Source organism: Xenopus tropicalis, chromosome 1, assembly GCF_000004195.4.
Source record: "Xenopus tropicalis strain Nigerian chromosome 1, UCB_Xtro_10.0, whole genome shotgun sequence".
Classification (NCBI taxonomy): domain Eukaryota; kingdom Metazoa; phylum Chordata; class Amphibia; order Anura; family Pipidae; genus Xenopus; species Xenopus tropicalis.
In genome coordinates, this window is record NC_030677.2 from 86520950 (window position 1) to 86546108 (window position 25159).

Below are 25159 nucleotides of genomic sequence, written 5' to 3' on the forward strand. Positions count from 1 at the left end.
GGGAGAAAAAAAACTCCAAATCTACATGGCCCTGTGTGAAAAAGTGATTGCCCCCCTTGTTAAAAAATAATTTAACTGTGGTTTATCAATTTCAATTTTCAATTTCAATATCAATTTCTGTAGTCACCCCCAGGCCTGATTACTGCCACTTCTGTTTCAATCAAGAAATCACTTAAATAGGAGCTACCTGACACAGACAAGTAGACCAAAAGCACCTCAAAAGCTAGACATCATGCCAAGATCCAAAGAAATCCAGGAACAAATGAGAACAAAAGTAATTGAGATCTATCAGTCTGGTAAAGGTTATAAAGCCATTTCTAAAGCTTTGGGACTCCAGCGAACCACAGTGAGAGCCATTATCCACAAATGGCAAAAACATGGAACAGTGGTGAACCTTCCCAGGAGTGGCCGGCCGACCAAAATTACCCCAAGAGCGCAGAGACAACTCATCCGAGAGGCCAAAAAAGACCCCAGGACAACATCTAAAGAACTGCAGGCCTCACTTGCCTCAATTAAGGTCAGTGTTCACGACTCCACCATAAGAAAGAGACTGGGCAAAAACGGCCTGCATGGCAGATTTCCAAGGCGCAAACCACTTTTAAGCAAAAAGAACATTATGGCTCGTCTCAATTTTGCTAAAAAACATCTCAATGATTGCCAAGACTTTTGAGAAAATACCTTGTGGACCGACGAGACAAAAGTTGAACTTTTTGGAAGGTGCGTGTCCCGTTACATCTGGCGTAAAAGTAACACAGCATTTCAGAAAAAGAAAATCATACCAACAGTAAAATATGGTGGTGGTAGTGTGATGGTCTGGGGTTGTTTTGCTGCTTCAGGACCTGGAAGGCTTGCTGTGAGAGATGGAACCATGAATTCTACTGTCTACCAAAAAATCCTGAAGGAGAATGTCCGGCCATCTGTTCGTCAACTCAAGCTGAAGCGATCTTGGGTGCTGCAGCAGGACAATGACCCAAAACACACCAGCAAATCCACCTCTGAATGGCTGAAGAAAAACAAAATGAAGACTTTGGAGTGGCCTAGTCAAAGTCCTGACCTGAATCCTATTGAGATGTTGTGGCATGACCTTAAAAAGGCGGTTCATGCTAGAAAACCCTCAAATAAAGCTGACAATTACAACAATTCTGCAAAGATGAGTGGGCCAAAATTCCTCCAGAGCGCTGTAAAAGACTCGTTGCAAGTTATCGCAAACGCTTGATTGCAGTTATTGCTGCTAAGGGTGGCCCAACCAGTTATTAGGTTCAGGGGGCAATTACTTTTTCACACGGGGCCATGTAGGTTTGGATTTTTTTTCTCCCTAAATAATATAAAACCCTCATTTAAAAACTGCATTTTGTGTTTACTTGTGTTATCTTTGACTAATAGTTAAATGTGTTTGATGATCAGAAACATTTTGTGTGACAAACATGCAAAAGAATAAGAAATCAGGAAGGGGGCAAATAGTTTTTCACACCACTGTATACTTGTTCTGGCTTTTTTGAGTATGCTGCACACTTCTTACTTCTGGTAGGGACGGGGATCACTACATGCAACCGAGTATAGATTGCCCCCTGCACCTTTCCAATGTGATTTTAGGAAAATCTATTCAATTTTCTAATTTGATCTAATGCGATTTCCATAATTCTGGATAACATCATTTAAAAAAAATCCCTTAAACAATATATTTGATCATTGCTTCATTTGTTTTGTTAAACATGTTCGTTGTTTACACTGTGATAGATCTGTCACACAGAGTCTGCCTTTAGTAGCCACAGCTTCTGTTTAGTTGACCAGATAGTAATGCTGATGCAGGGTTGTTAAAAAGCTTCCCCCACCCCCCTTTGTTTCTGATGTTCTTTTTCTTGGTCAGCTGACTGTGATATGTTCTTAGCAGAGGTCTCAAACACATCTGCTGAGACTATGCCTCTAAAAAGGTTCTAAAAATGCACACAGGCATGACTAAATAATCTTCTAATAAAACTGAGCTCACATTTTGTGCATTTCATAGATTGATATTTGCTAACAAAAGCCCTAGGGATCATATACATGGGCGTTTTTTCATGTGGTTCCTTGCTGTGGATCTTTCATGCGTTCCACTACAAGAAAACAAATGGAGAAACACAGCCTGTTTTTTTTTTCTATCAATTTGCACTGCTGTGGGGAGGCACGAAACGGAAGTGGACACTTGGCATGCTCAGTTGAAGCTGATGCTAACTGCGCATGTTCAGTTTCTATAACAACACGTTGAAAAATATTTTAGCATTGCAATATATCTTTATCTAACTCTGTTCCAACACTACCATTCATGTAAGGGTTTTATTCTATCCATAAATAATATATACCTTAATTTTATTTGTTAATGAAACTGATTGTTTAAAAAAAAAAAAAAATAGTGATAATAGTTATAGTAGCTAGGTAGGAAAATCAACATGAAAGGTGAATGCACCATGTGGCTATAACTTTTCATATTAAATATCAGTTTAATGAAGTAAAACATTTTATCCTGCCCTTATTTTAATGGCCATTAACTATTGTGAAAAGTAAAAAGAAAATCAATCCTGTATGCCCCTGAACAACAGGTTTTAACAATTTCATATGTTTATATCTTTAACAATGTTGCAAAAGCCTAAAAGTAAACTTGAAGGTGAACAACCCCTTTAACACTCTTACTGCCAAGAACGTATGTGCAGTTAAGCTTTTTCCCGGCACAGAAAGTTAGATGCACCCCCAACACCCTAGGCAATGAGCCAAATATGACCTGCGACGTGATTGTCGCAGGACCCTACTTCTAACAGCAGATATCATCACACACACATGCTGTTAGAGCTTCCAGCCCCTCTGCACCTGCCCATGCTCTTACTGCCTGCTGGACTCAATACACATTTTATCAAAGTTACATTTTTATTTGCTCTTCTGTATTTTCATTTCTTTTGCACACTTTTGCACATTTTTACACACCAATATACACACATTCCCAAACAGATACACATTCCCAAACAGATACACATATACTTCTTTGCTTTTTTTTTTTAGTTCCTCATTTTCTCTTTTGTTTTTCACAGTGTGTTTTTTATTTTTTTGTTTATTTTGGTATTTCATTGATCTGCCTAATTGTATTTAATTTTTTGTGAATTTATTGCAGTTTTATGCTTGCATAAAGCTTGCATATGTGTTTTTTTTTTTTTTTTAGCATAGCTTTGCCATTTGGTAGTTTGAAGTAGAAAAACATCTTTGCATGTCTTAGATTTGTCATAATGTGTACTTTTCAAAAAAATATATGGTTTTCTAGAGGTGTCTGTACAGTGAGGGGGTCTTACAGCACATAATACGCAGTCAGGGGTTCTCTTTGCAGAAACTGAGTTGGCCAGGTGAAAATTTTATATGCACTATTTTCATTTGGAGTCCATATACAGTGGTGTGAAAAACTATTTGCCCCCTTCCTGATTTCTTATTCTTTTGCATGTTTGTCACACTTAAATGTTTCTGCTCATCAGAAACCGTTAACTATTAGTCAAAGATAACATAATTGAACACAAAATGCAGTTTTTAAATGAAGGTTTACGTTATTAAGGGAGAAAAGAAACTCCAAATCTACATGGCCCTGTGTGAAAAAGTGATTGCCCCCCTTGTTAAAAAATAACTTAACTGTGGTTTATCACACCTGAGTTCAATTTCAATTTCGGAAAAACACTTGCTGAAAATTCAGCCCTACGCCTGCTACTTGTGGCTGCACCCGAATGAATGGGATATGCTCGGGTGCAGGCACATGTAGCCGATATACGCACGAAAACGCATGAGAATGCAAAGACTCGCGTTTTCTTGCATATATTGGCTACATGTGCCTGCACCCGAGCGTATCCCATTCATTCGGGTGCAGCCACAAGTAGCAGGCGTAGGGCTGAATTTTCGGCAAGTGTTTACCCGCTTGCCGAAAATTTCAGTCCTACGCTTCGTGTGGCATCAGCCTAAAGAAATTGAGGAACAAATGAGAACAAAAGTAATTGAGATCTATCAGTCTGGTAAAGGTTATAAAGCCATTTCTAAAGCTTTGGGACTCCAGCGAACCACAGTGAGAGCCATTATCCACAAATGGCAAAAACATGGAACAGTGGTGAACCTTCCCAGGAGTGGCCGGCCGACCAAAATTACCCCAAGAGCGCAGAGACAACTCATCCGAGAGGCCAAAAAAGACCCCAGGACAACATCTAAAGAACTGCAGGCCTCACTTGCCTCAATTAAGGTCAGTGTTCACGACTCCACCATAAGAAAGAGACTGGGCAAAAACGGCCTGCATGGCAGATTTCCAAGGCGCAAACCACTTTTAAGCAAAAAGAACATTATGGCTCGTCTCAATTTTGCTAAAAAACATCTCAATGATTGCCAAGACTTTTGAGAAAATACCTTGTGGACCGACGAGACAAAAGTTGAACTTTTTGGAAGGTGCGTGTCCCGTTACATCTGGCGTAAAAGTAACACAGCATTTCAGAAAAAGAACATCATACCAACAGTAAAATATGGTGGTGGTAGTGTGATGGTCTGGGGTTGTTTTGCTGCTTCAGGACCTGGAAGGCTTGCTGTGATAGATGGAACCATGAATTCTACTGTCTACCAAAAAATCCTGAAGGAGAATGTCCGGCCATCTGTTCGTCAACTCAAGCTGAAGCGATCTTGGGTGCTGCAGCAGGACAATGACCCAAAACACACCAGCAAATCCACCTCTGAATGGCTGAAGAAAAACAAAATGAAGACTTTGGAGTGGCCTAGTCAAAGTCCTGACCTGAATCCTATTGAGATGTTGTGGCATGACCTTAAAAAGGCGGTTCATGCTAGAAAACCCTCAAATAAAGCTGACAATTACAACAATTCTGCAAAGATGAGTGGGCCAAAATTCCTCCAGAGCGCTGTAAAAGACTCGTTGCAAGTTATCGCAAACGCTTGATTGCAGTTATTGCTGCTAAGGGTGGCCCAACCAGTTATTAGGTTCAGGGGGCAATTACTTTTTCACACAGGGCCATGTAGGTTTGGATTTTTTTTCTCCCTAAATAATATAAAACCCTCATTTAAAAACTGCATTTTGTGTTTACTTGTGTTATCTTTGACTAATAGTTAAATGTGTTTGATGATCAGAAACATTTTGTGTGACAAATTTGCAAAAGAATAAGAAATCAGGAAGGGGGCAAATAGTTTTTCACACCACTGTATGTGTTTATACAGACCAAGTTCATGTGTGCCCAGGAAGAAGAACCAATCTTATAAAGGAACAGCATGACCACTTTTTCAGTACAATCAAAAATCAGCAGTCCACTGAGAAGCCTTCTGTATGATAAGCTGTGTATCTCAGTCTAAAGGCTAAAGCTTCTGGAAGGTAGGTCTAATGATGTTTTGTTACTGCTTGGACAGTTTACGATTTCAGATTTTGTCCCGTTTGGTAAAAGAAATAACGTAAAGCAACTAGAAAGAGAAGTTTGAGAACAAACTTCATGTTGGTTTGAAAAACGTGAAGTCACTGAATGAAATCTGATTGGTTGTTTTCTCCGCCCACTTTTTCTAACCTTAGATCGGGAGATATTACAAACTGAAGGCTGTGCAGAAATTAAGACTGAAAAGAAGAATCTGCAAACTGTAAACCTACCTAAGAACCTCACCAACTCTGAACTTTTGCTGCAAATTTCATCCCACTCCCACAGGTACTATACAGTTCTAAAGGCTGAATCACTAACTGAAATGAAATTGTTTTTTGTCACCTGACATTTATAATATCCCTATCACCTATCCTAACACATGGATGGTAAGTTAACTCCTTCCCCCTGAAAAAACTTGTGCTTTTATATATTTGTTGTTGTTTTTTGCACTTACTATTTTTTTTTTTTACTTTTGTCATTGTTTTGTTCATTTCTAGTTAGTTACAGTGGAGCCAATGTTGTGTATCAGTGCCAGTGTTATAATGCCAGGGCCTGAATATCTGCCATCAGTACCCACTACCTCTCACTGCATATAATGTGCTGGTTTTGTAAACACAGACTGTGTCTCACTGTATATAATCTGCCCGAGATGTCAGTACCCACTGCCTCTCTTGCTATAAAACTAACTAAAACAAATCTAAAGGAAAGGTTCACTTTTCAGTTAACTTTTAGTATAACATAAAATGGCCTATTCCTAGCAACTGTGCAATTGGTTTTCCTAATTAATTTTTTTTTTTATAGTTCTTGAATAATTTGGCTCTCTCTTCTGCCTCTTTCCAGCTTTCAAATGGGAGTCACTGACCCCAGTAGCCGAAAAGTATTGCTCTGCAACGCTACAGTTTTATTATTGTAATTTTTTATTATTTATTTTTCAACCCAGGCCACTTAACTATTCATATTCCCATCTCTTGTTTAAACCACTACCTGGTTGCTAGGGTAAATAAGACCCTAGCAACAAGATAGCTGCTGAAATATCAAATGGAGTGCTGCTGAACAAAAAGCTCAATAACTGAAAAATCATTCAGAATAAAAAAGGACCAATTGCAAAGTGTCTCATAATATCAATGTCTACATCATATTAAAAGTTAATTTAAAGCTAAAACTACCCCTTTAAGCTAACTGATCAGAAACACAAATTGATGGAGAACCCCTCACAGAAGTGAACTTATGGATACTTTTAATTCCTAAGCATTTTAGGGTAAAAAAAAAAAAAAAAAAAAAGCACTCCCACCTGCACTTTTGCACAGTATCCCTGTAAGTCAGTGGAAACCACAAGATGTAGTTGGGAGGTTAATTTTTTACACCAGCAGCAAATCCACTCAATATCTCTCAATAGCTTTAGGTCAGTCTATGTATGGCCCATCTTTAGCCTCCCCAAACAAAAAAGTCACCCTCTGCCTATGGAAAAGTGATTGGCTGTTGGTGGCTCCACCCACTTTTCTAACTTTGAATGGCAAATACCCAGTGGCTAACTTTGGAAACAACCCTGGAATTAATACTTAAATAATGGCATCAGTTTAAATATAAATCAATGAATTTAATTGGTGGAAATGGATTGGCTGTTGGTGGCTCCGCCCACTTTTTCTAACCATTAATATGTAGTCAGCCAGTGACTGACTATGCCAGAGTTCCCAAACTTTGCACAGATAGTGTGAGAAAGGCAGCATTTTAAATCTGAACCAAAACAATTCAATAGGTGAAGTTTGATTGGCTGTTGGTGGCTTCACCCACTTTTTAAAACTTAAAAATGCAGTCCCCTAGTGACCCTGGTGTTAATACTGTGAGAATGGCAGCAGGTTGAATTTCCCCATTGAAAGTCAATAGCTAACATCTGATTGGCTGTTGGTGGCTCCACCCACTCTTCCTAACTCTGAACCACAGTTACCTGGTGACTAGCTCTGCACAGTTTGGGGGCCTGAGTATTAATATTTAAAAAAATGGCAGCAGTTTAAATTTAAATGTCTTTAGGCCAAATATGATTGGCTGTTGTTGGCCGCCCATTTTTCTAAACTTGGAACCTAGTCACCCAGTGACAAACTTTGCAAAGTTTGGGGACCCTGAGATTAAAAATGTGAGAATGGCAGCAGTTAAGATTTCCCCACTGTAAACAATGAAAGAAATGTGATTGGCTTTTGTCGGCCCCACCCACTTTTTCTAACCTTGACTACGTAGTCACCTGGTGACTGACTGCAAAGTTTGGGAACCCTGGCATCAAACCAATAAAATTCAATAGGTGAAATCTGATTGGCCGTTGGTGGCTCCGCTCACTTTTTCAAAACTAAACCTGCAGTCCCCAATTGACCAACTGTGAAAAGTTCGGGGACCCTGGTGTTATTACTGTGAGAATGGCAGCAGGTTGAATTTCCGCCAAGTCAATAGGTAAAATCTGATTGGCTGTTCACAGCTCCGCCCACTTTTGGACATGCAACAATCTTCATAATTTCATTCAGGCTGACCCAATGACTATGTAATTCAAGCTGTAAGATTGGCAGCAGTTTTAATTTCCCCATTAAAATCAGTGGGTGAAATGTAATTGGCTGTTGTTGGCCCATCCCACTTTTGGTCATCCAACAAATGTTGCTGTTTCATTCAGGGTGACCCCATGATTATGTTATTCATTGGGGGGTGTAGCTTCAAAGCTGTAAGAGTGGCAGCAGTTTAAAAATCTTCCCTGTCAAAGTCGATTGGAAAATTGGGTGTTCGGAGCGGCGCCACAAAAAGATGGGGAGTGGGATTGCTTAGAAAAGCACAAGCAACCTGCTCAACTATAGTGCAAAGAAGTGTGGAGAGTTTGATTGTTGTACCCCTAAAACTGTAGGAGGAGTAGCATTTAGAAAATGGGAGGCAAGAAGAAAAAGCAGAAGAATAAGCTGAAGTCGAAGAACAGTATGTTGGGTTTTTCAACCCACCATAATTAAAACAAAAATTTGCTCACTCATTGCTTTTGTAAAGGAGCGCAGGAAAGGCAGGAAACACTGCATATCAATCTGAATTGTTCCATTTCTAACCTGAGAGATACACTTTAATTAAGGCCCTTGGTAACAACAATGGATACAACTCCTATGTCCCTGTATAGTTGGTTTCCATGAGAATGCAAAAACAGCATTCCTATACATACAGATATTATTAGGTAGTACCACTATCATTCTTTATTTATTTAGTGCCAATATATTTCAAAGCACTTTACAGAGAATATAAATAAATTTACCTCAGTACCTACCCCGACGGAGTTTAAATTCTAAGAGTAGTGGGCACACAGGGAGATTAGTCATCCGTGACTAATCTTCCTGACATGCCATCCCACCGGCAAGAATGTAAATCGCCGGCAGGATGGTATACACGTCGCTTTGTTTCTTTTTGCGAGGCAACTTCAGGAAACCAAAGCGACGGATATGCCATCCCACTGGCAACTTACATTCTTGTTGATGGGATGGCATTTCAGGGAGATTAGTCACCCGCAATAGCGAAGATTTTTCACTAGAGATGAATCTCCCCATGTGCCACTACACTAAGGGGCACATTTACTAACACACAAACGATCCAAATGCGTTTTTTTTGTAATGATCAGTATTTTTGCGACTTTTTCATATCTTGCATGTATTTTTTGCAACTTTTTGGTCGCTGTTGCGAAAAAATCGTATTGTTGCGCAGAGTACAAAAGTTTCGGATTCATTCAAGCTTCGGTATCGTGACTTTCCTTGGGCCAGGTTGAAGCTGCAGAGTGCCATTTATTCCTATGGAAGGCTTCCAAAATCATGCAAAGTCGGAAAGGTTTTCCCGCCGTTTACGATCGTTCAATACGAAAAAGTCACGATGGCAAAGAAAAAGTCGTGAAAAATACGAAACGTTGCGACAGCGACAAAAAAGTTGCAATATTTTCGTTTCCAATCCGAATTTTTCCCATTCGGGATTCAAATTCGTGTTTTGGTAAATCTGCCCCTGTGTGAAGAAACTCGGGGCCACTAAAATAGACAATGCTGATCATTTACTGATAATTGTCTCTACATGTGTTTTAGCAGAGGCAATACCCAGAGAAAACCCATGTAAACATTGGTCCTGGTTGAAATCAAACTTAGGACCCAGACACTGCAAGGCAGCAAGTCTAGACCACTGACCCACTGTGCTGCCCAAGTTTCATACAATACAGCATACTTGTATTGAGAGTAATCAGAACAGACATCCTTGTAACATGAATATTGGTTGTTTTGCTATTTTTACATACAATCTTTCTGTTAATCTTCCTGTATACTAAAAATATGAATCTTATGATTATCTGTAGGTTATACAACCAGGGTCGCCATCAGATATAATACCTCTACCCACATCCCAAGGAGGCACAAGTTACTGGCCTAATAAGCACCGACAACAAAGGAGAATAGGGTACAATTTAAAAAAAAAAACTCACTTAAGAATATGTCCAATTTGTCCATAAGCAACCTAGATCCAGCACACTGGCTACGAGTCCAAGACAAATGAGCACACCCCCCTGAAAACTGGTAAAAATTACCGTATATACTCGAGTATAAGCCGATCCGAATATAAGCCGAGGTACCTAATTTTATCTAAGAAAACTGGAAAAACGTATTAACTCGAGTATAAGCCTAGGGTGGGAAATGCAGCAGCTACTGCTAAGTTTCAGTAATCAAAATAAATACCAGTAAAATTACATAAATTGAGGCATCAGTGGGGTATATGTTTTTAAATGTTTATTTAAAAGAAAAACAGTAAACTAGCTCTGTAAGTGGAGAAGAGGGTCAACAAAAACAATATGAGTACTACTCCATGCTCATTGCGCATTGGCAAACTGGCAGAAGACCCAGTCCCGGAGGACACGTAAGGGGGAATAAGTATTGCGTCTGGGAGTGGGCCAGGGCGCTGGAGGGTCTGGTTGCATACAAAGGACCGAGGGTGCTGAAGGGAGTCTGGAGGGACCTATGGCACCCGGCTCGAGTATAAGCCGAGGGCTGACTTTTTCAGCAAATTTTGGGTGCTGAAAAACTAGGCTTATACTCGAGTATACACAGTAGGTTTTTACCTGGATCTCCCTAATAATATCCTTGAATACAATATCTGTTGGACAGCTTTGCAAATACTTGTTAATAATTATGTGTATGGCTGCCTTCAGCTGTGCAGTCATCTACAAAAAACAAGTACAGGTATGGGACCTGCTATCCAGAATGCTTGGGACCTGAGGTATTCTGAATAAGGGATCTTTCTGTAATTTGGATCTCCATATCTTAAGTCTGCTAAAAATGATATAAATATTGAATAAACACAATAGGTTTGTATTGCCTCCAATAAGGATTAATTATACCTTAGTTTGGATAAAGTACAAAGTAGTGTTTTATTATTACAGAGAAAAAGGAAATCATTTTTAAAAATTAGAATTATTTACTTATAATGGAGTCTATGGGAGATGGGCTTTCCATAATTCGGAACTTTCTGGATAATGGGTTTCCGGATAAGGGATCCCTTTCCTGTAAACGAAAAACTAAATGAGCAAAACTTCCTATTAATAAGAAATATAACAAATGTTATCTACTTATTGCTTGTTAATCATTTGTACACACATATACAGAAACTCAAATTGTCCTTATGCAGTGTACAGACACATCCCTAAATGGTTGTGAATACTCTTGGTTTAATTTAAAGAACAGTGTAGCTTGGTCTCTCATGATCTGTGTATACAGGTATGTGTTAAACCACAAAATGGTATCCAATTGTATCCAATCACAAATAATGCAACCAATATACATTTTAATTGGCTATTGATGCACCCACACACGTGCATAAGTTCCTATGAAAACATTACAGCCTGTCTATTACTACAAAAGGAATTAAAAAGTGTGAGAACAAACAATCTCCAGCCTTGTGAAACTCAACAGAAGATAGATATATTTAGATTAAAATATGAAATGTAGCATTCTTTGCTGTTCATTCTCATTATCTTCATTACATGGTCACAGAAGGCAACAAACTAATGTTCTTCATGAAAACAAAAGATCTGCTCCAATATAATATGCTCACTGGGCAGAAAGAATTACCTGCCTGCCTAACTGTAAAATACAACTTGGCAGAGCAGAAAAAAAAAATGGGGACACCAAACATGTCACCATATAAGTGCATACATGTAGAATATCAATTTATTTGCAGAAAGTAACTTGTACTTCCTCAGATTTTGGTTAGATAAAATAGTGGCATTTTCTATATTTAATTAACTAAGTTTGGCACCACCCCTTCATATTGTTAGTGCTTTTGCTTTGTACCCTTTATTACTATCCTATAACCCATGTTTGTAGGACCTCCTTTATTATAAATTATTATAAAACACTGCATAACTTGCTGGTGCTATATTAATAAATCAAAATGCTACCTCAAGAGCATATTTTCAGGTGACAGTTGTCTTAAATGCAATTGTTCATCAAAACTTCTAAAACAATGAAGTGCTCTGCTGATGTAAATTCATCATGGGATGAGTGAGTGGAAAAATGACTAATGTCTTAAGTGATTTTGGCATCTTAAATATTATGCACATTACCAGCAGTTTCACTTCTTTAAGTAATTTCTGCAAATCTTCAAGAGGCACCATGCCCCTAGACAATATAGCAGTCATGAAAATATATATTCAGAATACCAGTAACAGCATAGTGGACCACTAACTGCCACAGTGTTACAATGTTTAATTCCAACCTAGTCTGCAAAGAATTTTGTAACAGGATGACTGACTGCCTGGTAAATCCTGGAAGAAGTTAATGAAGATTGTCCCAAGTTTCTGGCGAAGTGGCTCTGGGTCATGTAGCCAAGGTTTTCTTTGGCTCAGTTGGACATCCTCTCCCAGTCTGAGTATGAAGTGTAATCGCAGGGAAGGAAAACAACTGTATTTTTTATAGCAGATAAGGTAACTGCAGAGAGAAAATTTTAAAAAAAGGAAAATCTCTAAAAATGCTAATGAGACTTTATATGCTGAAGGCCCTGGATTTTTTCATTTATGCTGCCTTTGTTAAAGCATGCTGAATCGCAGTGTTAATTTTTTTTTCTAATTGTTTTCTTCGTTATAAACCTTAAACCCTCCCTTCCACATTCTTCAGTCATACAGGCTAATTGATTTTTAATAATATGACCACAGTGTGCGTTGTGTATGTGATAGAAACCTTACATTTTATGTTACACTAGACAAAACTCCTACTTTGCCCAGCCCCATAAATCTGATACTAGTTATAACTTACCAGCTCTTAAAGCTGTCAGTGCTCAACACAGGTGAGTACTAGGGGGCCCGGTGGAGGCAACATTCAAATGCTGGATTAGTGCAGGGCAAATTTATATAAGTATAACATGCTCTTGTTAAAGGGGTGGTTCATCTTTTCTAGTCCTAGCAATTTTGCAATTGGTTTTCATTATTTTTTTTTATAGTTATGTTGGGTTGAATACCCCAACATACTGTTCTTCGACTTTGGTTTATTCTTCCGCTTCTTCTTCTTCTTAGCGCCCCCCATTTTCTAAACGCTACTCCTCCTACAGTTTTAGGGGTACAACACCCAAACTCCCCACACTTCTTCGCCCTATAGCGGAGAAGGTTGCTTGTGCTTTTCTAAGCGATCCGGCCCCCCGTCTTTTTGTGGCTCCGCTCCGAACCCCCCAATTTTCCCATTGACTTTGACAGGGAAGATTTTCAAACTGCTGCCGCACTTACAGCTTTGAAGCTACACCCCCCAAACTTGAATAACATAGTCATGGGGTCACCCCGAATGAAACAGCAACATTTGTTGGATGACCCCAAAGTGGGAGGGGCCAGCAACAGCCAACCAAATTTCATCCATTGACTTTAATAGGGAAATTGAAACTGCTGCCAATCTTACAGCTTTGAGGCTACACTCCCCAAACTTGAATCACATAGTCATGGGCTCAGCCTGAATGAAAATAGGATGATTATTGGATGCTCAAATTTTACCTATTGATTTTTATTGGTTTGATGCCAGAGTTCCCAAACTTTGCACAGTCAGTCACTGGGTGACTACGCATTCAAGTTTTTTTTAAAAAACCACACAGTGGGAGGGGCCAACAACAGCCAATCAAATTTTACCCATTTACTTTTATGGGAAAATTGAAACTGTTGCCAATCTTACAGCTTTGAGGCTACACTCCCCAAACTTGAATCACATAGTCATGGGGTCAGCCTGAATGAAAATATAATGATTGTTGAATGCCCAAAAGTGGGCGGAGCTGTGAACAGATTGTACCTATGGACTTGTGGAAATCCAACCTGCTGCCATTCTCACAGTAATAACACCGGGGTCCCCAAACTTTGCATGGTTAGGCACCAGGTAACTGTGGTTCAAGGTAAGAAAAAGTGGGTGGAGCCACCAACAGCCAATCAGAGTTTTTGACCTATTGACTTTCAATGGGGAAATTCAATCTGCTGCCATTCTCACAGAATTAACACCGGGGTCCCCAACTTTTCCCAGTTGGTCACTAGGGGACTGCAGTTTTAGTTTTGAAAAGTGGGCGGAGCCATCAACAACCAATCAGATTTCACCTATTGATTTTTGTTTGTTGCCAGGGTTCCCAAACTTTGCATAGTCAGACACTGGGCGACTACGCATTAAAGGATTTTTTGTATTTTTGTAAGTGGGTGGAGCCACCAACAGCCAATCAGATTTTACCTATTGACTTTCAATGGGAAAATCCAAACTGCTGCCATTCTCACAGTATTAACACCAGGGTCCCCAAACTTTTCACAGTTGGTCACTAGAGGACTGCAGTTTTCGTTTTGAAAAAGTGGGCGGGGCCACCAACAGCCAATCAGATTTCACCTATTGAATTTTATTGGTTTGATGCCAGGGTTCGCAAACTTTCCACAGTCAGTCACTGCGTGACATTGAACTCAAGGTTAGAAAAAGTGGGCGGGGCCGCCAAAAGCCAATCATATTTCTTTCATTGTTTTCAGTGGGGAAATTTTAACTTCTGCCATTCTCACAAGTTTAATGTCAGGGTCCCCAAACTTTGCACAGTTTGTCACTGGGTGACTATGTTCCAAGTTTAGAAAAGTGGGCGGGGCCAACAACAACAACCAATCAGATTTCACCTATAGACTTCATAGGTTTAAATTTAAACTGCTGCCATTCTTTAAATATTAATACTAAGGTCTCCAAACTTTGCAGAGCTAGTCACCTGGTAACTGCGGTTCAGAGTTAGAAAAAACTGGGTGGAGCCACCAACAGCCAATTAGATTGTAACTATTGATTTTCAATGGGGAAATTCAACCTGCTGCCATTCTTACAGTATTAACACCAGGGTGACTAGGGGGCTGCATTTTTTAGGTTTTGAAAAGTGGGTGGAGCCACCAACAGCCAATCAGACTTCACATATTGATTTTTTTTTTGTTTAAATTTAAAATGCTGCTTTTCTCACACTATTTATGTCAAAGTTCCCAAACTTTGCAAAGTCAGTGACTGGATGACTACATATTCAGGGCTAGAACAAGTGGGAGGAGCCACCAACAGCAAATCCATTTCCACCCATTAGATTTCTTTAGTTTATATTTAAACTGATTCCATTATTTAAATATTAATTCCAGGGTTGTTAAAGTTTCCAGAGTTAGTCACTGGGTATTTGCCGTTCAAAATTCGAAAAAAAGTGGGCGGAGCCACCAACAGCCAATAACATTTAATCTATTTACTTTCAATGGTGAAGTGTAAAAGGCTGTCAGCCTCACAATTTTTATGCCTGAGTCCCCAAAATTTGCAAAGTTGGTCACTGGGGGACTGCAGTTCAAAAATAGGAAAAGTGGGTTGGGCCACTAACAGCCAATCAGATTTCATCCATTGAATTTTATTGGTTTAAATTTAAAATGCTGCCGTTTTTTAACTCCTAGGGTCCCTAAACTTTGCAGAGTTAGTCACTGGGTAACTGCAGTTCCAGGATAGAAAAAGGGGGTGGAGCCACCAACCGCCAATCAGATGTCGTTGACTTGCTGCCATTCAGACACTATTAAAACCAGGGTCCCCAAACTTTGCACAGTGGTTTTTACTGTATAACTGTGGTCCAAGGTTAGAGAAAGTGGGCGGAGCCCATTCAGTGACGTCATGTTTTTCAACCCAACATGAAGTTTGGGCTCAAACTTCCCTTTCTAGTTTTAGAATTATTAGCTTTCAAATGGGTGTCACTGATGTCGACAGCCAAAAACTATAGCTCTGTGAGGCTACAATTTTATTTTTATTGTTACTTTTAATTACTTATTCCCATCTCTAGTTTAAACCAGTGCCTGGTTTCTAGGGTAAATAAGACCCTAACAACCAGATAAAGACCAATTGCAAATTGTCTCAAAATATTAATGTCTACATCAAATTAAAAGATAAAGGTGAACTACCCCTTTAAAAGCTAGAACATGTTACTATCCCTTTAAAAGGGCGATATAAAGTAAGAACAGGAAGTCTTAAGCTGACCCTATACACTGTGCACTAGTGACATGTGGATTGACCCTTAGGTCAGGCAGAGTAGGGTTGAAATTTGGGCAACCATTGTGGGTTCAAGTTGGCTGTGGGTCAGACTAGGGAAATTCTCTCTCTCTCTCTCTCTCTCTCTATTTTGCAGGTTAGGGTCAGGTGTGGGTTAAGGTTTTCCTTACCCTCCTGACCCACACATAACTACTGTGCACAGTTTGATATACTATATGCAGACTTTGCCACATTATTGTCCCATGAATGTTGTCAAACCTACAGCTTACACTTTTGATATGTGGGCAGGTTGCATCCTGATATGAACCGGAAGATTAAATATGCCATTAGACAAGGACCACATAGAGTATTGGATCTGTACAAATCCTACCGAAACACATATGATCACTGGCATAGGGGCCAAACAATTGGATTAACCCGACTCGGTCTATCACCTGGGTAGTAAAACCAAGCAAATAGGTACATTATAGGGGATATTGCCAAAAGAACTGTATTCTGTAAACATGATCTTCTGCTTTAAACTGGCCATACACGCACCGATGATATCGTACGAAACAGTACGATATTCGGTGCGTGTATGGCAAGTCGACCGATATTGCAGATGACTGCGGATATTGGTCGACTTGGCGATCAGACGGGTTAAAAGATTTTGATCGGGCGCCACTGAAGGCAGAAAGAGGTAGAAATCCTATTGTTTCTACCTCCATATCGGACGATTCAGCCCTAAACGTCTGTGGAGGGTGGGAACGATCTTTCGTGCGACCATCACCACATGTGTGGCCACCTTTAGACTTCCTGCTCTTAGCAAAATCCTCCAGCAATTTACATTTTTGCCGGTGGGATAGCTTGCAGGTGAGATTAGCTGCAATAGCAAAGATTTATCGCAGGTGACTAATCTCCCTGTGTACCACTGCCCTTAAGCTAGCTGTAGAGTTTTAAATTGCTGCAGTTTGTGCCAAAAACCTACAAATGGGTAAAAGCTTAAGGCTCAGATTAAGATAAGCCAGTTTAGGTTGAAAATAGAAAAAGTCAAACATTTAATTTTGTTAGTATATTTTTTGTGTGCTTTGTAAAAACTAGAAAAGAAGAAAATGATGTCAAATGTATTTGAGCTACCGCAAATTTTCTAGAGTAATCATTTCACAGGCACCAAAGCAAAAATATGAAATTTGATATCAGAATATAAAACATATTCTTCAAAACACATGCTACAATATTATGGCTCCTGTTTTGCAGCCAGACACAGCCCAGTCCCTAGAGTGATTGCAGTGTAATTACCATGCCTCAGACATCAACACAGGGAGGAGGAACCAACTATACATCTTGAGGAAATTACATTTACTGATACACACCAAAATTTACCAAAGCAGACACCTTTGTTTTTATCAACTAATAAATATCCTTCATGTGGTAAAAAAAAAAAAAAAAATAAGATCTATGGTCCTTTATATTACAAATATAAATGCAAATCTGTTTCAAATACCTTTTTGTCAAGCAGAGCAAACTGATGGGGGGGGTAATCATAAAATATTGTTATGGGAAGATTCTGCTTACCAGATCACTGAACAAGTAATATGCTGGTTCATTAAAAAACAGTTCCGTAATTGAATAGGCAGAACAGAGATTACACAGTACAAAAATGTAAAAAGGTATATGCAGCACTTACAGCAGTAATACGGTGCCCCTTCACTGGGCACCTATAGACATTTCCAGCAAAATATGTCACTGTTCCTAATTGTGGACTCCACTATGGTGGGGAACCCAGCAAATACTAACCTAAACTATTCCTCTTTGGTGGAGTGTAGGGTTAACCTGCTAACAAGCCCTAACTACTACTTCTGCTATCCTAATTATAGTCTTACCTTGCAGTGGATATTTCTTACTAGTGGAGAGCCCTACATTGACTCATTTACTTGTCAACTTCAAAGCAGACGTCCAAAAGCAAAAAAGAAAAAAATCAAAATACCATGCAGAAATGCAGGCATTTTAAACAGAAAACATCACCTAGTGCCACCTACCAGTTTAGTAGCCCTTTCATAAACACAATAGGAGTTATTTACTTACCAATTTGCAGTGTACAATTTTGGACACAATTTGAATATTTTTACTATTTAAAATATTTTGTCACAATTTTTTATATATTTTCTTTTTTTGTACAATCCAAAAAGTCGAAGGTAAAATGCAAATTTCCACAGAACTGGATCTATAAACAGGTACAACTAGATTAGGCCTCACTTTTCTGTTCACTTGTTGTTAAAGCCTCAGGTTACAAGTAAACTCGCTTCACATTCAGCAGACATCAACTAATACATATGTTAAGCTGGTCATCCACATTAAGATCCATTTGTCTTACAAAGTTGCCAAAGGACCAGAATTCTGACAAATTTGTCCACTTATATGCTGGGCCAAATTGGACTGGCCCAATTGTTTGGCCCCGGGCCAATGATCTGCTCATAATAGGCACCTATGCAGGCCTGCATTTACAGTCCTCGCTCAATGGAATTCTCAAACCAGCCAGATATCTAATGGGAAGGTAGTCAGGGAGGGCCCATACACAAGCAAGTTGTCAACTAGTGTATGGCCAGCTTTATATCATACAAGGTACGACAAGGTAGGGACATTAATTTTCAAAAAAAAGCTAACTAGCCTATGCAGTTGTATGCGTGTCACAGGACAGTTGTCTTTGAATAGCAGAGTTCCACTTAATCACAAGGCAATAAAGCAAATGAAGTAACAAACATCAGGGATAACTGATGTTCCATAATAAGAGGCAACTGAAAACTATTACAAAAAGTCCATAATTACTTAGTGAAAACACTATTTTTTTTTACAGTTCAGTTGTGATGAAATATATGTTAGTACCCTCACAATGTGCTAATGTGTAGCAAATGTTAACCTGATTATTAACAAATATGTTAATAAATGGCAGCAATAATAGCATCTCCTATAGTACTTTCTCACAATTCACAGTGGTGCTTGAAAGGCTATGGTTTTGACTAGTTTAAATTTTTAATGTTTCTGCATAAATAAGACCTAAAACATTATCTGCTTGTCACACAGATCAAAAATGAGAGAATATGAAACCAATTTGCTTTTTAATTTATTTACAGGTATGGTATCTGATATGCAGAATGCTTGTTTTCCGGTAAGGTATCATTTCATAATTTGGATCATCATACTAAACTTAATATAATCAATAATCATTTAAGCATTAAACAAACTGAGTACTCTGACTCAGTCATAATATATAAACAAGCATTATGTTTTTGACTAGTTTATTTATCTCATTATCTAGTTTTAGGCCTTGCATAAAAACCATATTGCATTTTAGGTCATAGAAATATTGAAAATTCAAAGAATTCACATATTTTCAAGCATTAATGTATATAGGAATGCACAACTTCCCTACACTAAGGGGCTTATTTATCAATTTTTAAGTTTGTGAATTCAAGTTTGTTTTTCTAAATTAAATAAACTCGCGTAGCGAAAGGCCGCTTATTAATAAGGACAGTTTGCGCAAATAGAAAAAACACAAATATCTTGAATTTTTCGAGTTTACCAGCTCGAAAAACTTGAAAAATTAGAGTTTCAGAATATGGTTTGACTTTGCCTGTGACAACTCCCATTCACTTCTATAGAAACTCGCAAGATTTTAGATGGTGAATTTTTACATTTGAGTTTTCAGGTTTTATGCATTCAATAAATACCAGACATTCGAGTTTTTGAACTATAACTCAAATTAGAGTTTAAGTGCAAAAAAAAACTGTAATCCAGAAAAAAAAATAAATAAAAACAAATTCAACCATTGATAAAACCTTCTATAATTCTCACTGATTATGTGTTGGTCTGTCTAGTCCTTATGGGATATGGGTAAAATGGCACAAGGACCAAGCTAGTATCCCTGAAAAGCATACATCAGCAGAAAGATAGCCTAAGCCAATTCACTCCATCCAGTTATTGGTCTGTGTAGTAAGTTCTTATACCTTCTTAATGGCAGCAGAAATCCCCTTGAGAGATAGCATCAGTTAAAAATGCACTGCAAATTTGAGGGACTTCAGGAGACACATGAGCAGTACTATTACAGCAGTACAGGTACAGGACCCGTTATCCAGAATGCTCGGGACCAAGGGTATTCCGGATAAGGGGTCTTTCCATAATTTGGATCTCCATACCTTAAGTCTCCTAAAAAATCAATAAACCATTACTTAAACCCAATAGGATTGTTTTGCATCCAATAAGGACTAATATATCTTAGTTGGGATCAAATACAAGGTACAATTTTAATACAGAGAAAAAGCAAATCAGTTTTTAAATTCTGAATTATTTGATTAAAATGGAGTCCATGGGAGACAGGCTTTTTGTAACTCGGAGCTTTCTGGACAATGGGTTTCTGGATAAGGGATTCTATACTTGTACTGTGTATTTTACTAAAAAATTACCCTGGGCTGGATCCATTTTATCCGTTATTTTTAATTCTGCTTTTACCTTGGATAAACATATTTGCATAAATTCTTCAATTTTGGTACATGTGCACAACTTTGTTCAGCGCAGAGAAGCACAGAAAAGAACAGGCCATTGCAGTCTTTAAAGAAAACGAGTGTGTGCACAAACCAGCCACAATAGTGGCTCCAAAGTTCAACCTTTCCAAGTGAACCCCAGCACACACAAACCTATCCTGACATATCTATACACTCACATACATAAACTATATATAGAGTACATTACTTTTTGTTACTTATTGTATAACCACTTTAAATTTACAGAATGCCTAATAAATAATTTCACTTCAGAAAACTAAATCTCCCTTACTGTTTTGCAGGCAGGCAAATGTAGTCTTTTTTTGCTTATTTTATCTCTATTTAACAAAAGAATACCTCAAAAACAGGGCAGAATTCACGCATAATGGCATGTATAGGCATGGGATCCCTTATCCAGAATCTAGTTATCCGGAATGCTCTGAAACACAGAACAGCACAAAACAGCAACATGGTAGATACCATATACTCTGTTTTAAACAAATATTTAAAGTTTCCTATACCTGTACATGTATGTAGCATATTATATACATCCTTTTAACATACTTCTAAAACCACCTATACCAGTCTTGGTACGAAAATAACCTTGATATATCTGATCTATATCTTTAGTTTGTTGCACACAACATACATTCTTTAAAAAGAATATACTGACCACTTACAAATCCTGAAATGTTTGGACAGCAAAGGTAAAGCAGTGTCTAAGAAGTGCTTAGTCCAAATATTTTTAATTGGTAATATATAAACATGTTGCCACTTTTCACAGTAAATGTGGCCACTGAATTTGAGCTTGCGAATTAAGTTTCTTTTCCTCTCTGTGGTGTAAGCAGTATAACAAAATATGCATGCATTAATTCTCAAAATGATCTTTTATTTTCTAAAAAGGTAAATTCTCACATGCAAGAAACTAAGAATAAGCATTTTGTCAAAAACTCAGAAAACAGAGCATATTGAACTCATACTTACAAATTACAGCTACTGCTAAGCAAATATCATATTTATGCCTCTGGGTCTTATACTCCTATACCAGCTAAACCACAGCTGCAGTAACTCGGAAACATTGCATAATAACTGGTCAAAATTCCATCACATGGCAAACAATACATACTTCGGAGACAATTCCTTAAAGGGGTCCTTCACCCCATAAAGAAAGAAAATGTAATTTTAAACAAATTGCCAATTCATATTCTTATATTTTAAGCAGTTTTAAAGTTATGTGCAAAATGTGATAGCAACTGAAGGCAGCACCAGAAAGCTGTTTAGAATTACATATAAAACAAACATACAACCACAAAAACTTATTCTACCCCTCCTTTGTCTTTGAACTGCATATGCTGTGCAGGGAAATTTCTAAACCAGAAGACTGAATAAAACACTGAAATGCTTCATCCATTTTTATGATACACCTAACAGCTCATGTGCCTTCCTATACTCCTTGGGGTAGCAGCATGTTTTAGGAGAATGCCAAATGTGTACTGATGGTATATAACTTTTACTCCTGCAGGGGAATATAATATAACTATTTATTATGTCAGCTGGGTACCCAGTAATTATGCAAAGAAAAAGTTTGAAAATAGTTACATAAAGCAAGGGTAACAAGTTCATTTTACTACACTGGGTATACCCAGTATAGTAAAAATTAACTGCGCACATACATCTACACAATCATCCTGATTAGACCTTGCTTAGGCTAAGTAATTTATTTGCACAATAGTGGTCACGAGTTGCTATGGTTGTGCAAGAATGTTTGCAGAAATTTAGGAACATCCCCATCTCTTTTAGCTATAAACACCTATAGGTGATTGAACTTGGAAGTAACCAACAGAATTCCCTTGAAAATGTATGGAGATTTTTGGTAATCACCGAACTACAGCATATTCATAGACAACAAGAAGAGTGTTAACAATTAAAATGGTTAACAGTCTTTAATATCATTACAGTCATTTTAAAGGTTGTTATGCCTTTATTTTTTGGCAGACAGCATATATATATATATATATATATACTTTATCATGTTTAGCAGGAGATATTGCTTGAGAAAAATTTACAGTTACTGTGTGTCTGCTTGGGTTTTCTCTGGGTACTCTGTTTACTCTCACACCCCAGACATAAAAGTCAGGCTTATTGGCTCCTGAAAAAATTGCCCACAGTGTGTAAATGAAAGGGACTTAAAACTGTAAGCTCTATTGACTGGGGAAAAGACATATGTTAAGGATGTCTGTAAAGTGTTGCAGAATATGTCAGAGCTATATAAAAAAAATTCTAACAATAAAACGGGTTTCAGGTCAAAACTCATTTGACTCATGAAAGCTCCACTGCAATTCCTGGGTCAGCTTCTTGTGACCTTGGAGAAGCCACTGCCCTGTACCCCAGAAACCAAAGATAAGACTGTAAACGAATTTGTTATACAGGGGTAACAAAAAAAAAGGGGGGGGGGCTTTACACAATAAAGCAGTACAATAAGCTGCATTATATAAATGCAGATACACGGAGTACAAGAACTGCCAGCTAGACCGCATCCTAGCAGAGGCAAGGGAAGGAATAGTAATAGGAACTTCCCCCTTTAAAATTGCTATGTAATGCCTAGCAATGCTTCAGAGCAAAGAAAAAAAATTATATTCATCACAACACAAGAGATGATTTATACATTAAAGGCCTGCGTTTGTCTATGTATCGCCCCGCAATAGAAAGATGAGTCCAGCAGCACTCACCGTTGTGCAGGGTTGCAGAATAAAGGGAGAGCAGGATTGAACACAAACACAGCCTGTCCTCTTCCTCCTCCTACTGCGGCCCAGCGCCTGGCATGCTTGCCTTCAATTATTCCAAACAATCGCTTCCAAATAAATAGTAATTCATTAATATGTCACTTCAGACAAGGAACCAAATGAAGAAAGATGACTCAGATGGGCCTTTGCGCCCCTGCTTTGCCGCTGTGACCTAATGACCAGCCGTCCGTGCCACCGCTGTGCCAGGTGCTGTTCTTCCCTTCTTTCGTCCCCTTCCATTAATGCTGACCAGCCGGGTCAGCCGGACCATCCCGGGAAGTCAGTAGCTGGTGCTGTTTTCAGCAGCTGCCGGTGGCCATTTTTTCTGATCTATTCCTCCTCCCTCTTCCTGACTCATTCCGAGATCTTCCCTTTCCCTTCGCCTTCCCCTTCCCCCTCCCGCAAAAGCTCGGGCTGTGGAGCTTAGGGACTGTATGAAAAGCTAAAAACATACACTGGTACTATAGGTGATGATGCTTGTGGATATAGAAGGGTGTTAGAAAAAGGTATAAAAGACTGTAATTAAAGTTATTCGGACACAATTCCAATATAATATAATACGTTTTAGTTTCTTCATAATTCCACTGCCCCACAGACAGTCGGAAATATGTATGCTTTTGTGATCAAACGATAGTAATTGTAACTTCTGATTACTGATTCAACTATCATCACACAATTTCATTTGATTTGCCATTAAACAAAGGAGTACATAAGTATACCCTAATGCTGAGTCTGAGTTATAGTTTCAGGGGTTGGTTGCCTAGAGGGCCCTGGTGAAGTGCAGCAAACATGCACATACTCAGCAAGAAGCAAATGTTGTAAGGCTGTGATGGATGGGCTCTTGGTGTCCCAGTTGTTTTCCGCATGTGTTACTGATAATAAAAAATTGATACAAGCTTAAAATATTTTCCTATTATTACCTATTTTATGTTCTTCTAATGTGGTACTCCAAGGGGTCCAGATTAGGATTCAGAATTGGCCCTGGCTTTTTAAGTGCGCAAAGGCTCAAACAATTCCCTGAAGACTGATAAATAGTGATTGCCTGCCAGGCCCAGACTGACAGTCTGTGGGTTTTGGCAAATTTCTGTACCTTCCAACAGCCTTGTCAGTGGTGCAGAAGTGGTATGCTGATGGAACCATGCTGTACTACCTTGATTTGACAGCGGCAATGTCAAATTTGCAGTGCTGTTATCACAGCTCTCTAGCTAGAGGTACATGTGCTCACCTCCCCTCACTGTAAATAATGCATGTACCCTCTGCCTTGCACCTTTCTCTTATATAACCTAGTTTTTCAGCACCCAAAATTTGCTCAAAAAGTAACCCTCGGCTTATACTCGAGTCGGGTGCCATGGGTCCCTCCAAACTAGCACCCTCTGACCTTTGTGTGCAAATTAGGCCATCCGCAACCAGACCCTCCAGTGCCCTGGCCCGCTCCCAAATTTATCTTCATCTACCATCCTCACCTGTCCCATTCTGCACTAGACATTTCACTTTATATTCTATATAAACTATATATAGTTTTGGAGGATTTTAACTCTTTGTGTTTTAGCTTGGTTGCTGAGTACTCTTAAGGTATCATTGTTAATAAAACAATTGTTTTTGTTGACCCTCCACTTACAGAGCTAGTTTACAGTTTTTATTTGAAATAAATATTTAAAAACATATACCCCACTGATGCCTCATTTAATGTAATGTTATTGGTATTTATTTTGATGAAACTTAGCAGTAGCTGCTGCATTTCCCACCCTAGGCTTATACTCGAGTCAGCACGTTTTTCCAGTTTTCTTAGGTAAAATTCGGTACCTCGGCTTATATTCGGATTGGCTTAAACTCGAGTATATACGGTAATCATTGTGCCGCTGCCTACTGCCACTCACTTAGTGTGATTGGGGCATCAGTTCCCACTGTGTTAAACTGTATATAATGTCCTTGGGGTGTTAGTTTTC

The 25159-nt window shown here is 38.7% G+C and overlaps 1 protein-coding gene across 6 annotated transcripts in view; it reads right to left on the reverse strand.

The window, feature by feature from the left end:
• The window catches only part of wdfy3 (WD repeat and FYVE domain containing 3), a 206293-nt gene extending 182703 nt beyond the window's left edge, over nucleotides 1-23590 (reverse strand). For all 6 annotated transcript variants that reach the window (XM_012955308.3, XM_012955305.3, XM_004911065.4 and 3 more), the window contains exon 1: nucleotides 23160-23590. The gene's annotated coding sequence lies outside the window, so the exon portion shown is untranslated. The remainder of the gene's footprint in view (nucleotides 1-23159) is intronic.
• Nucleotides 23591-25159: the final 1569 nt, after the last annotated feature.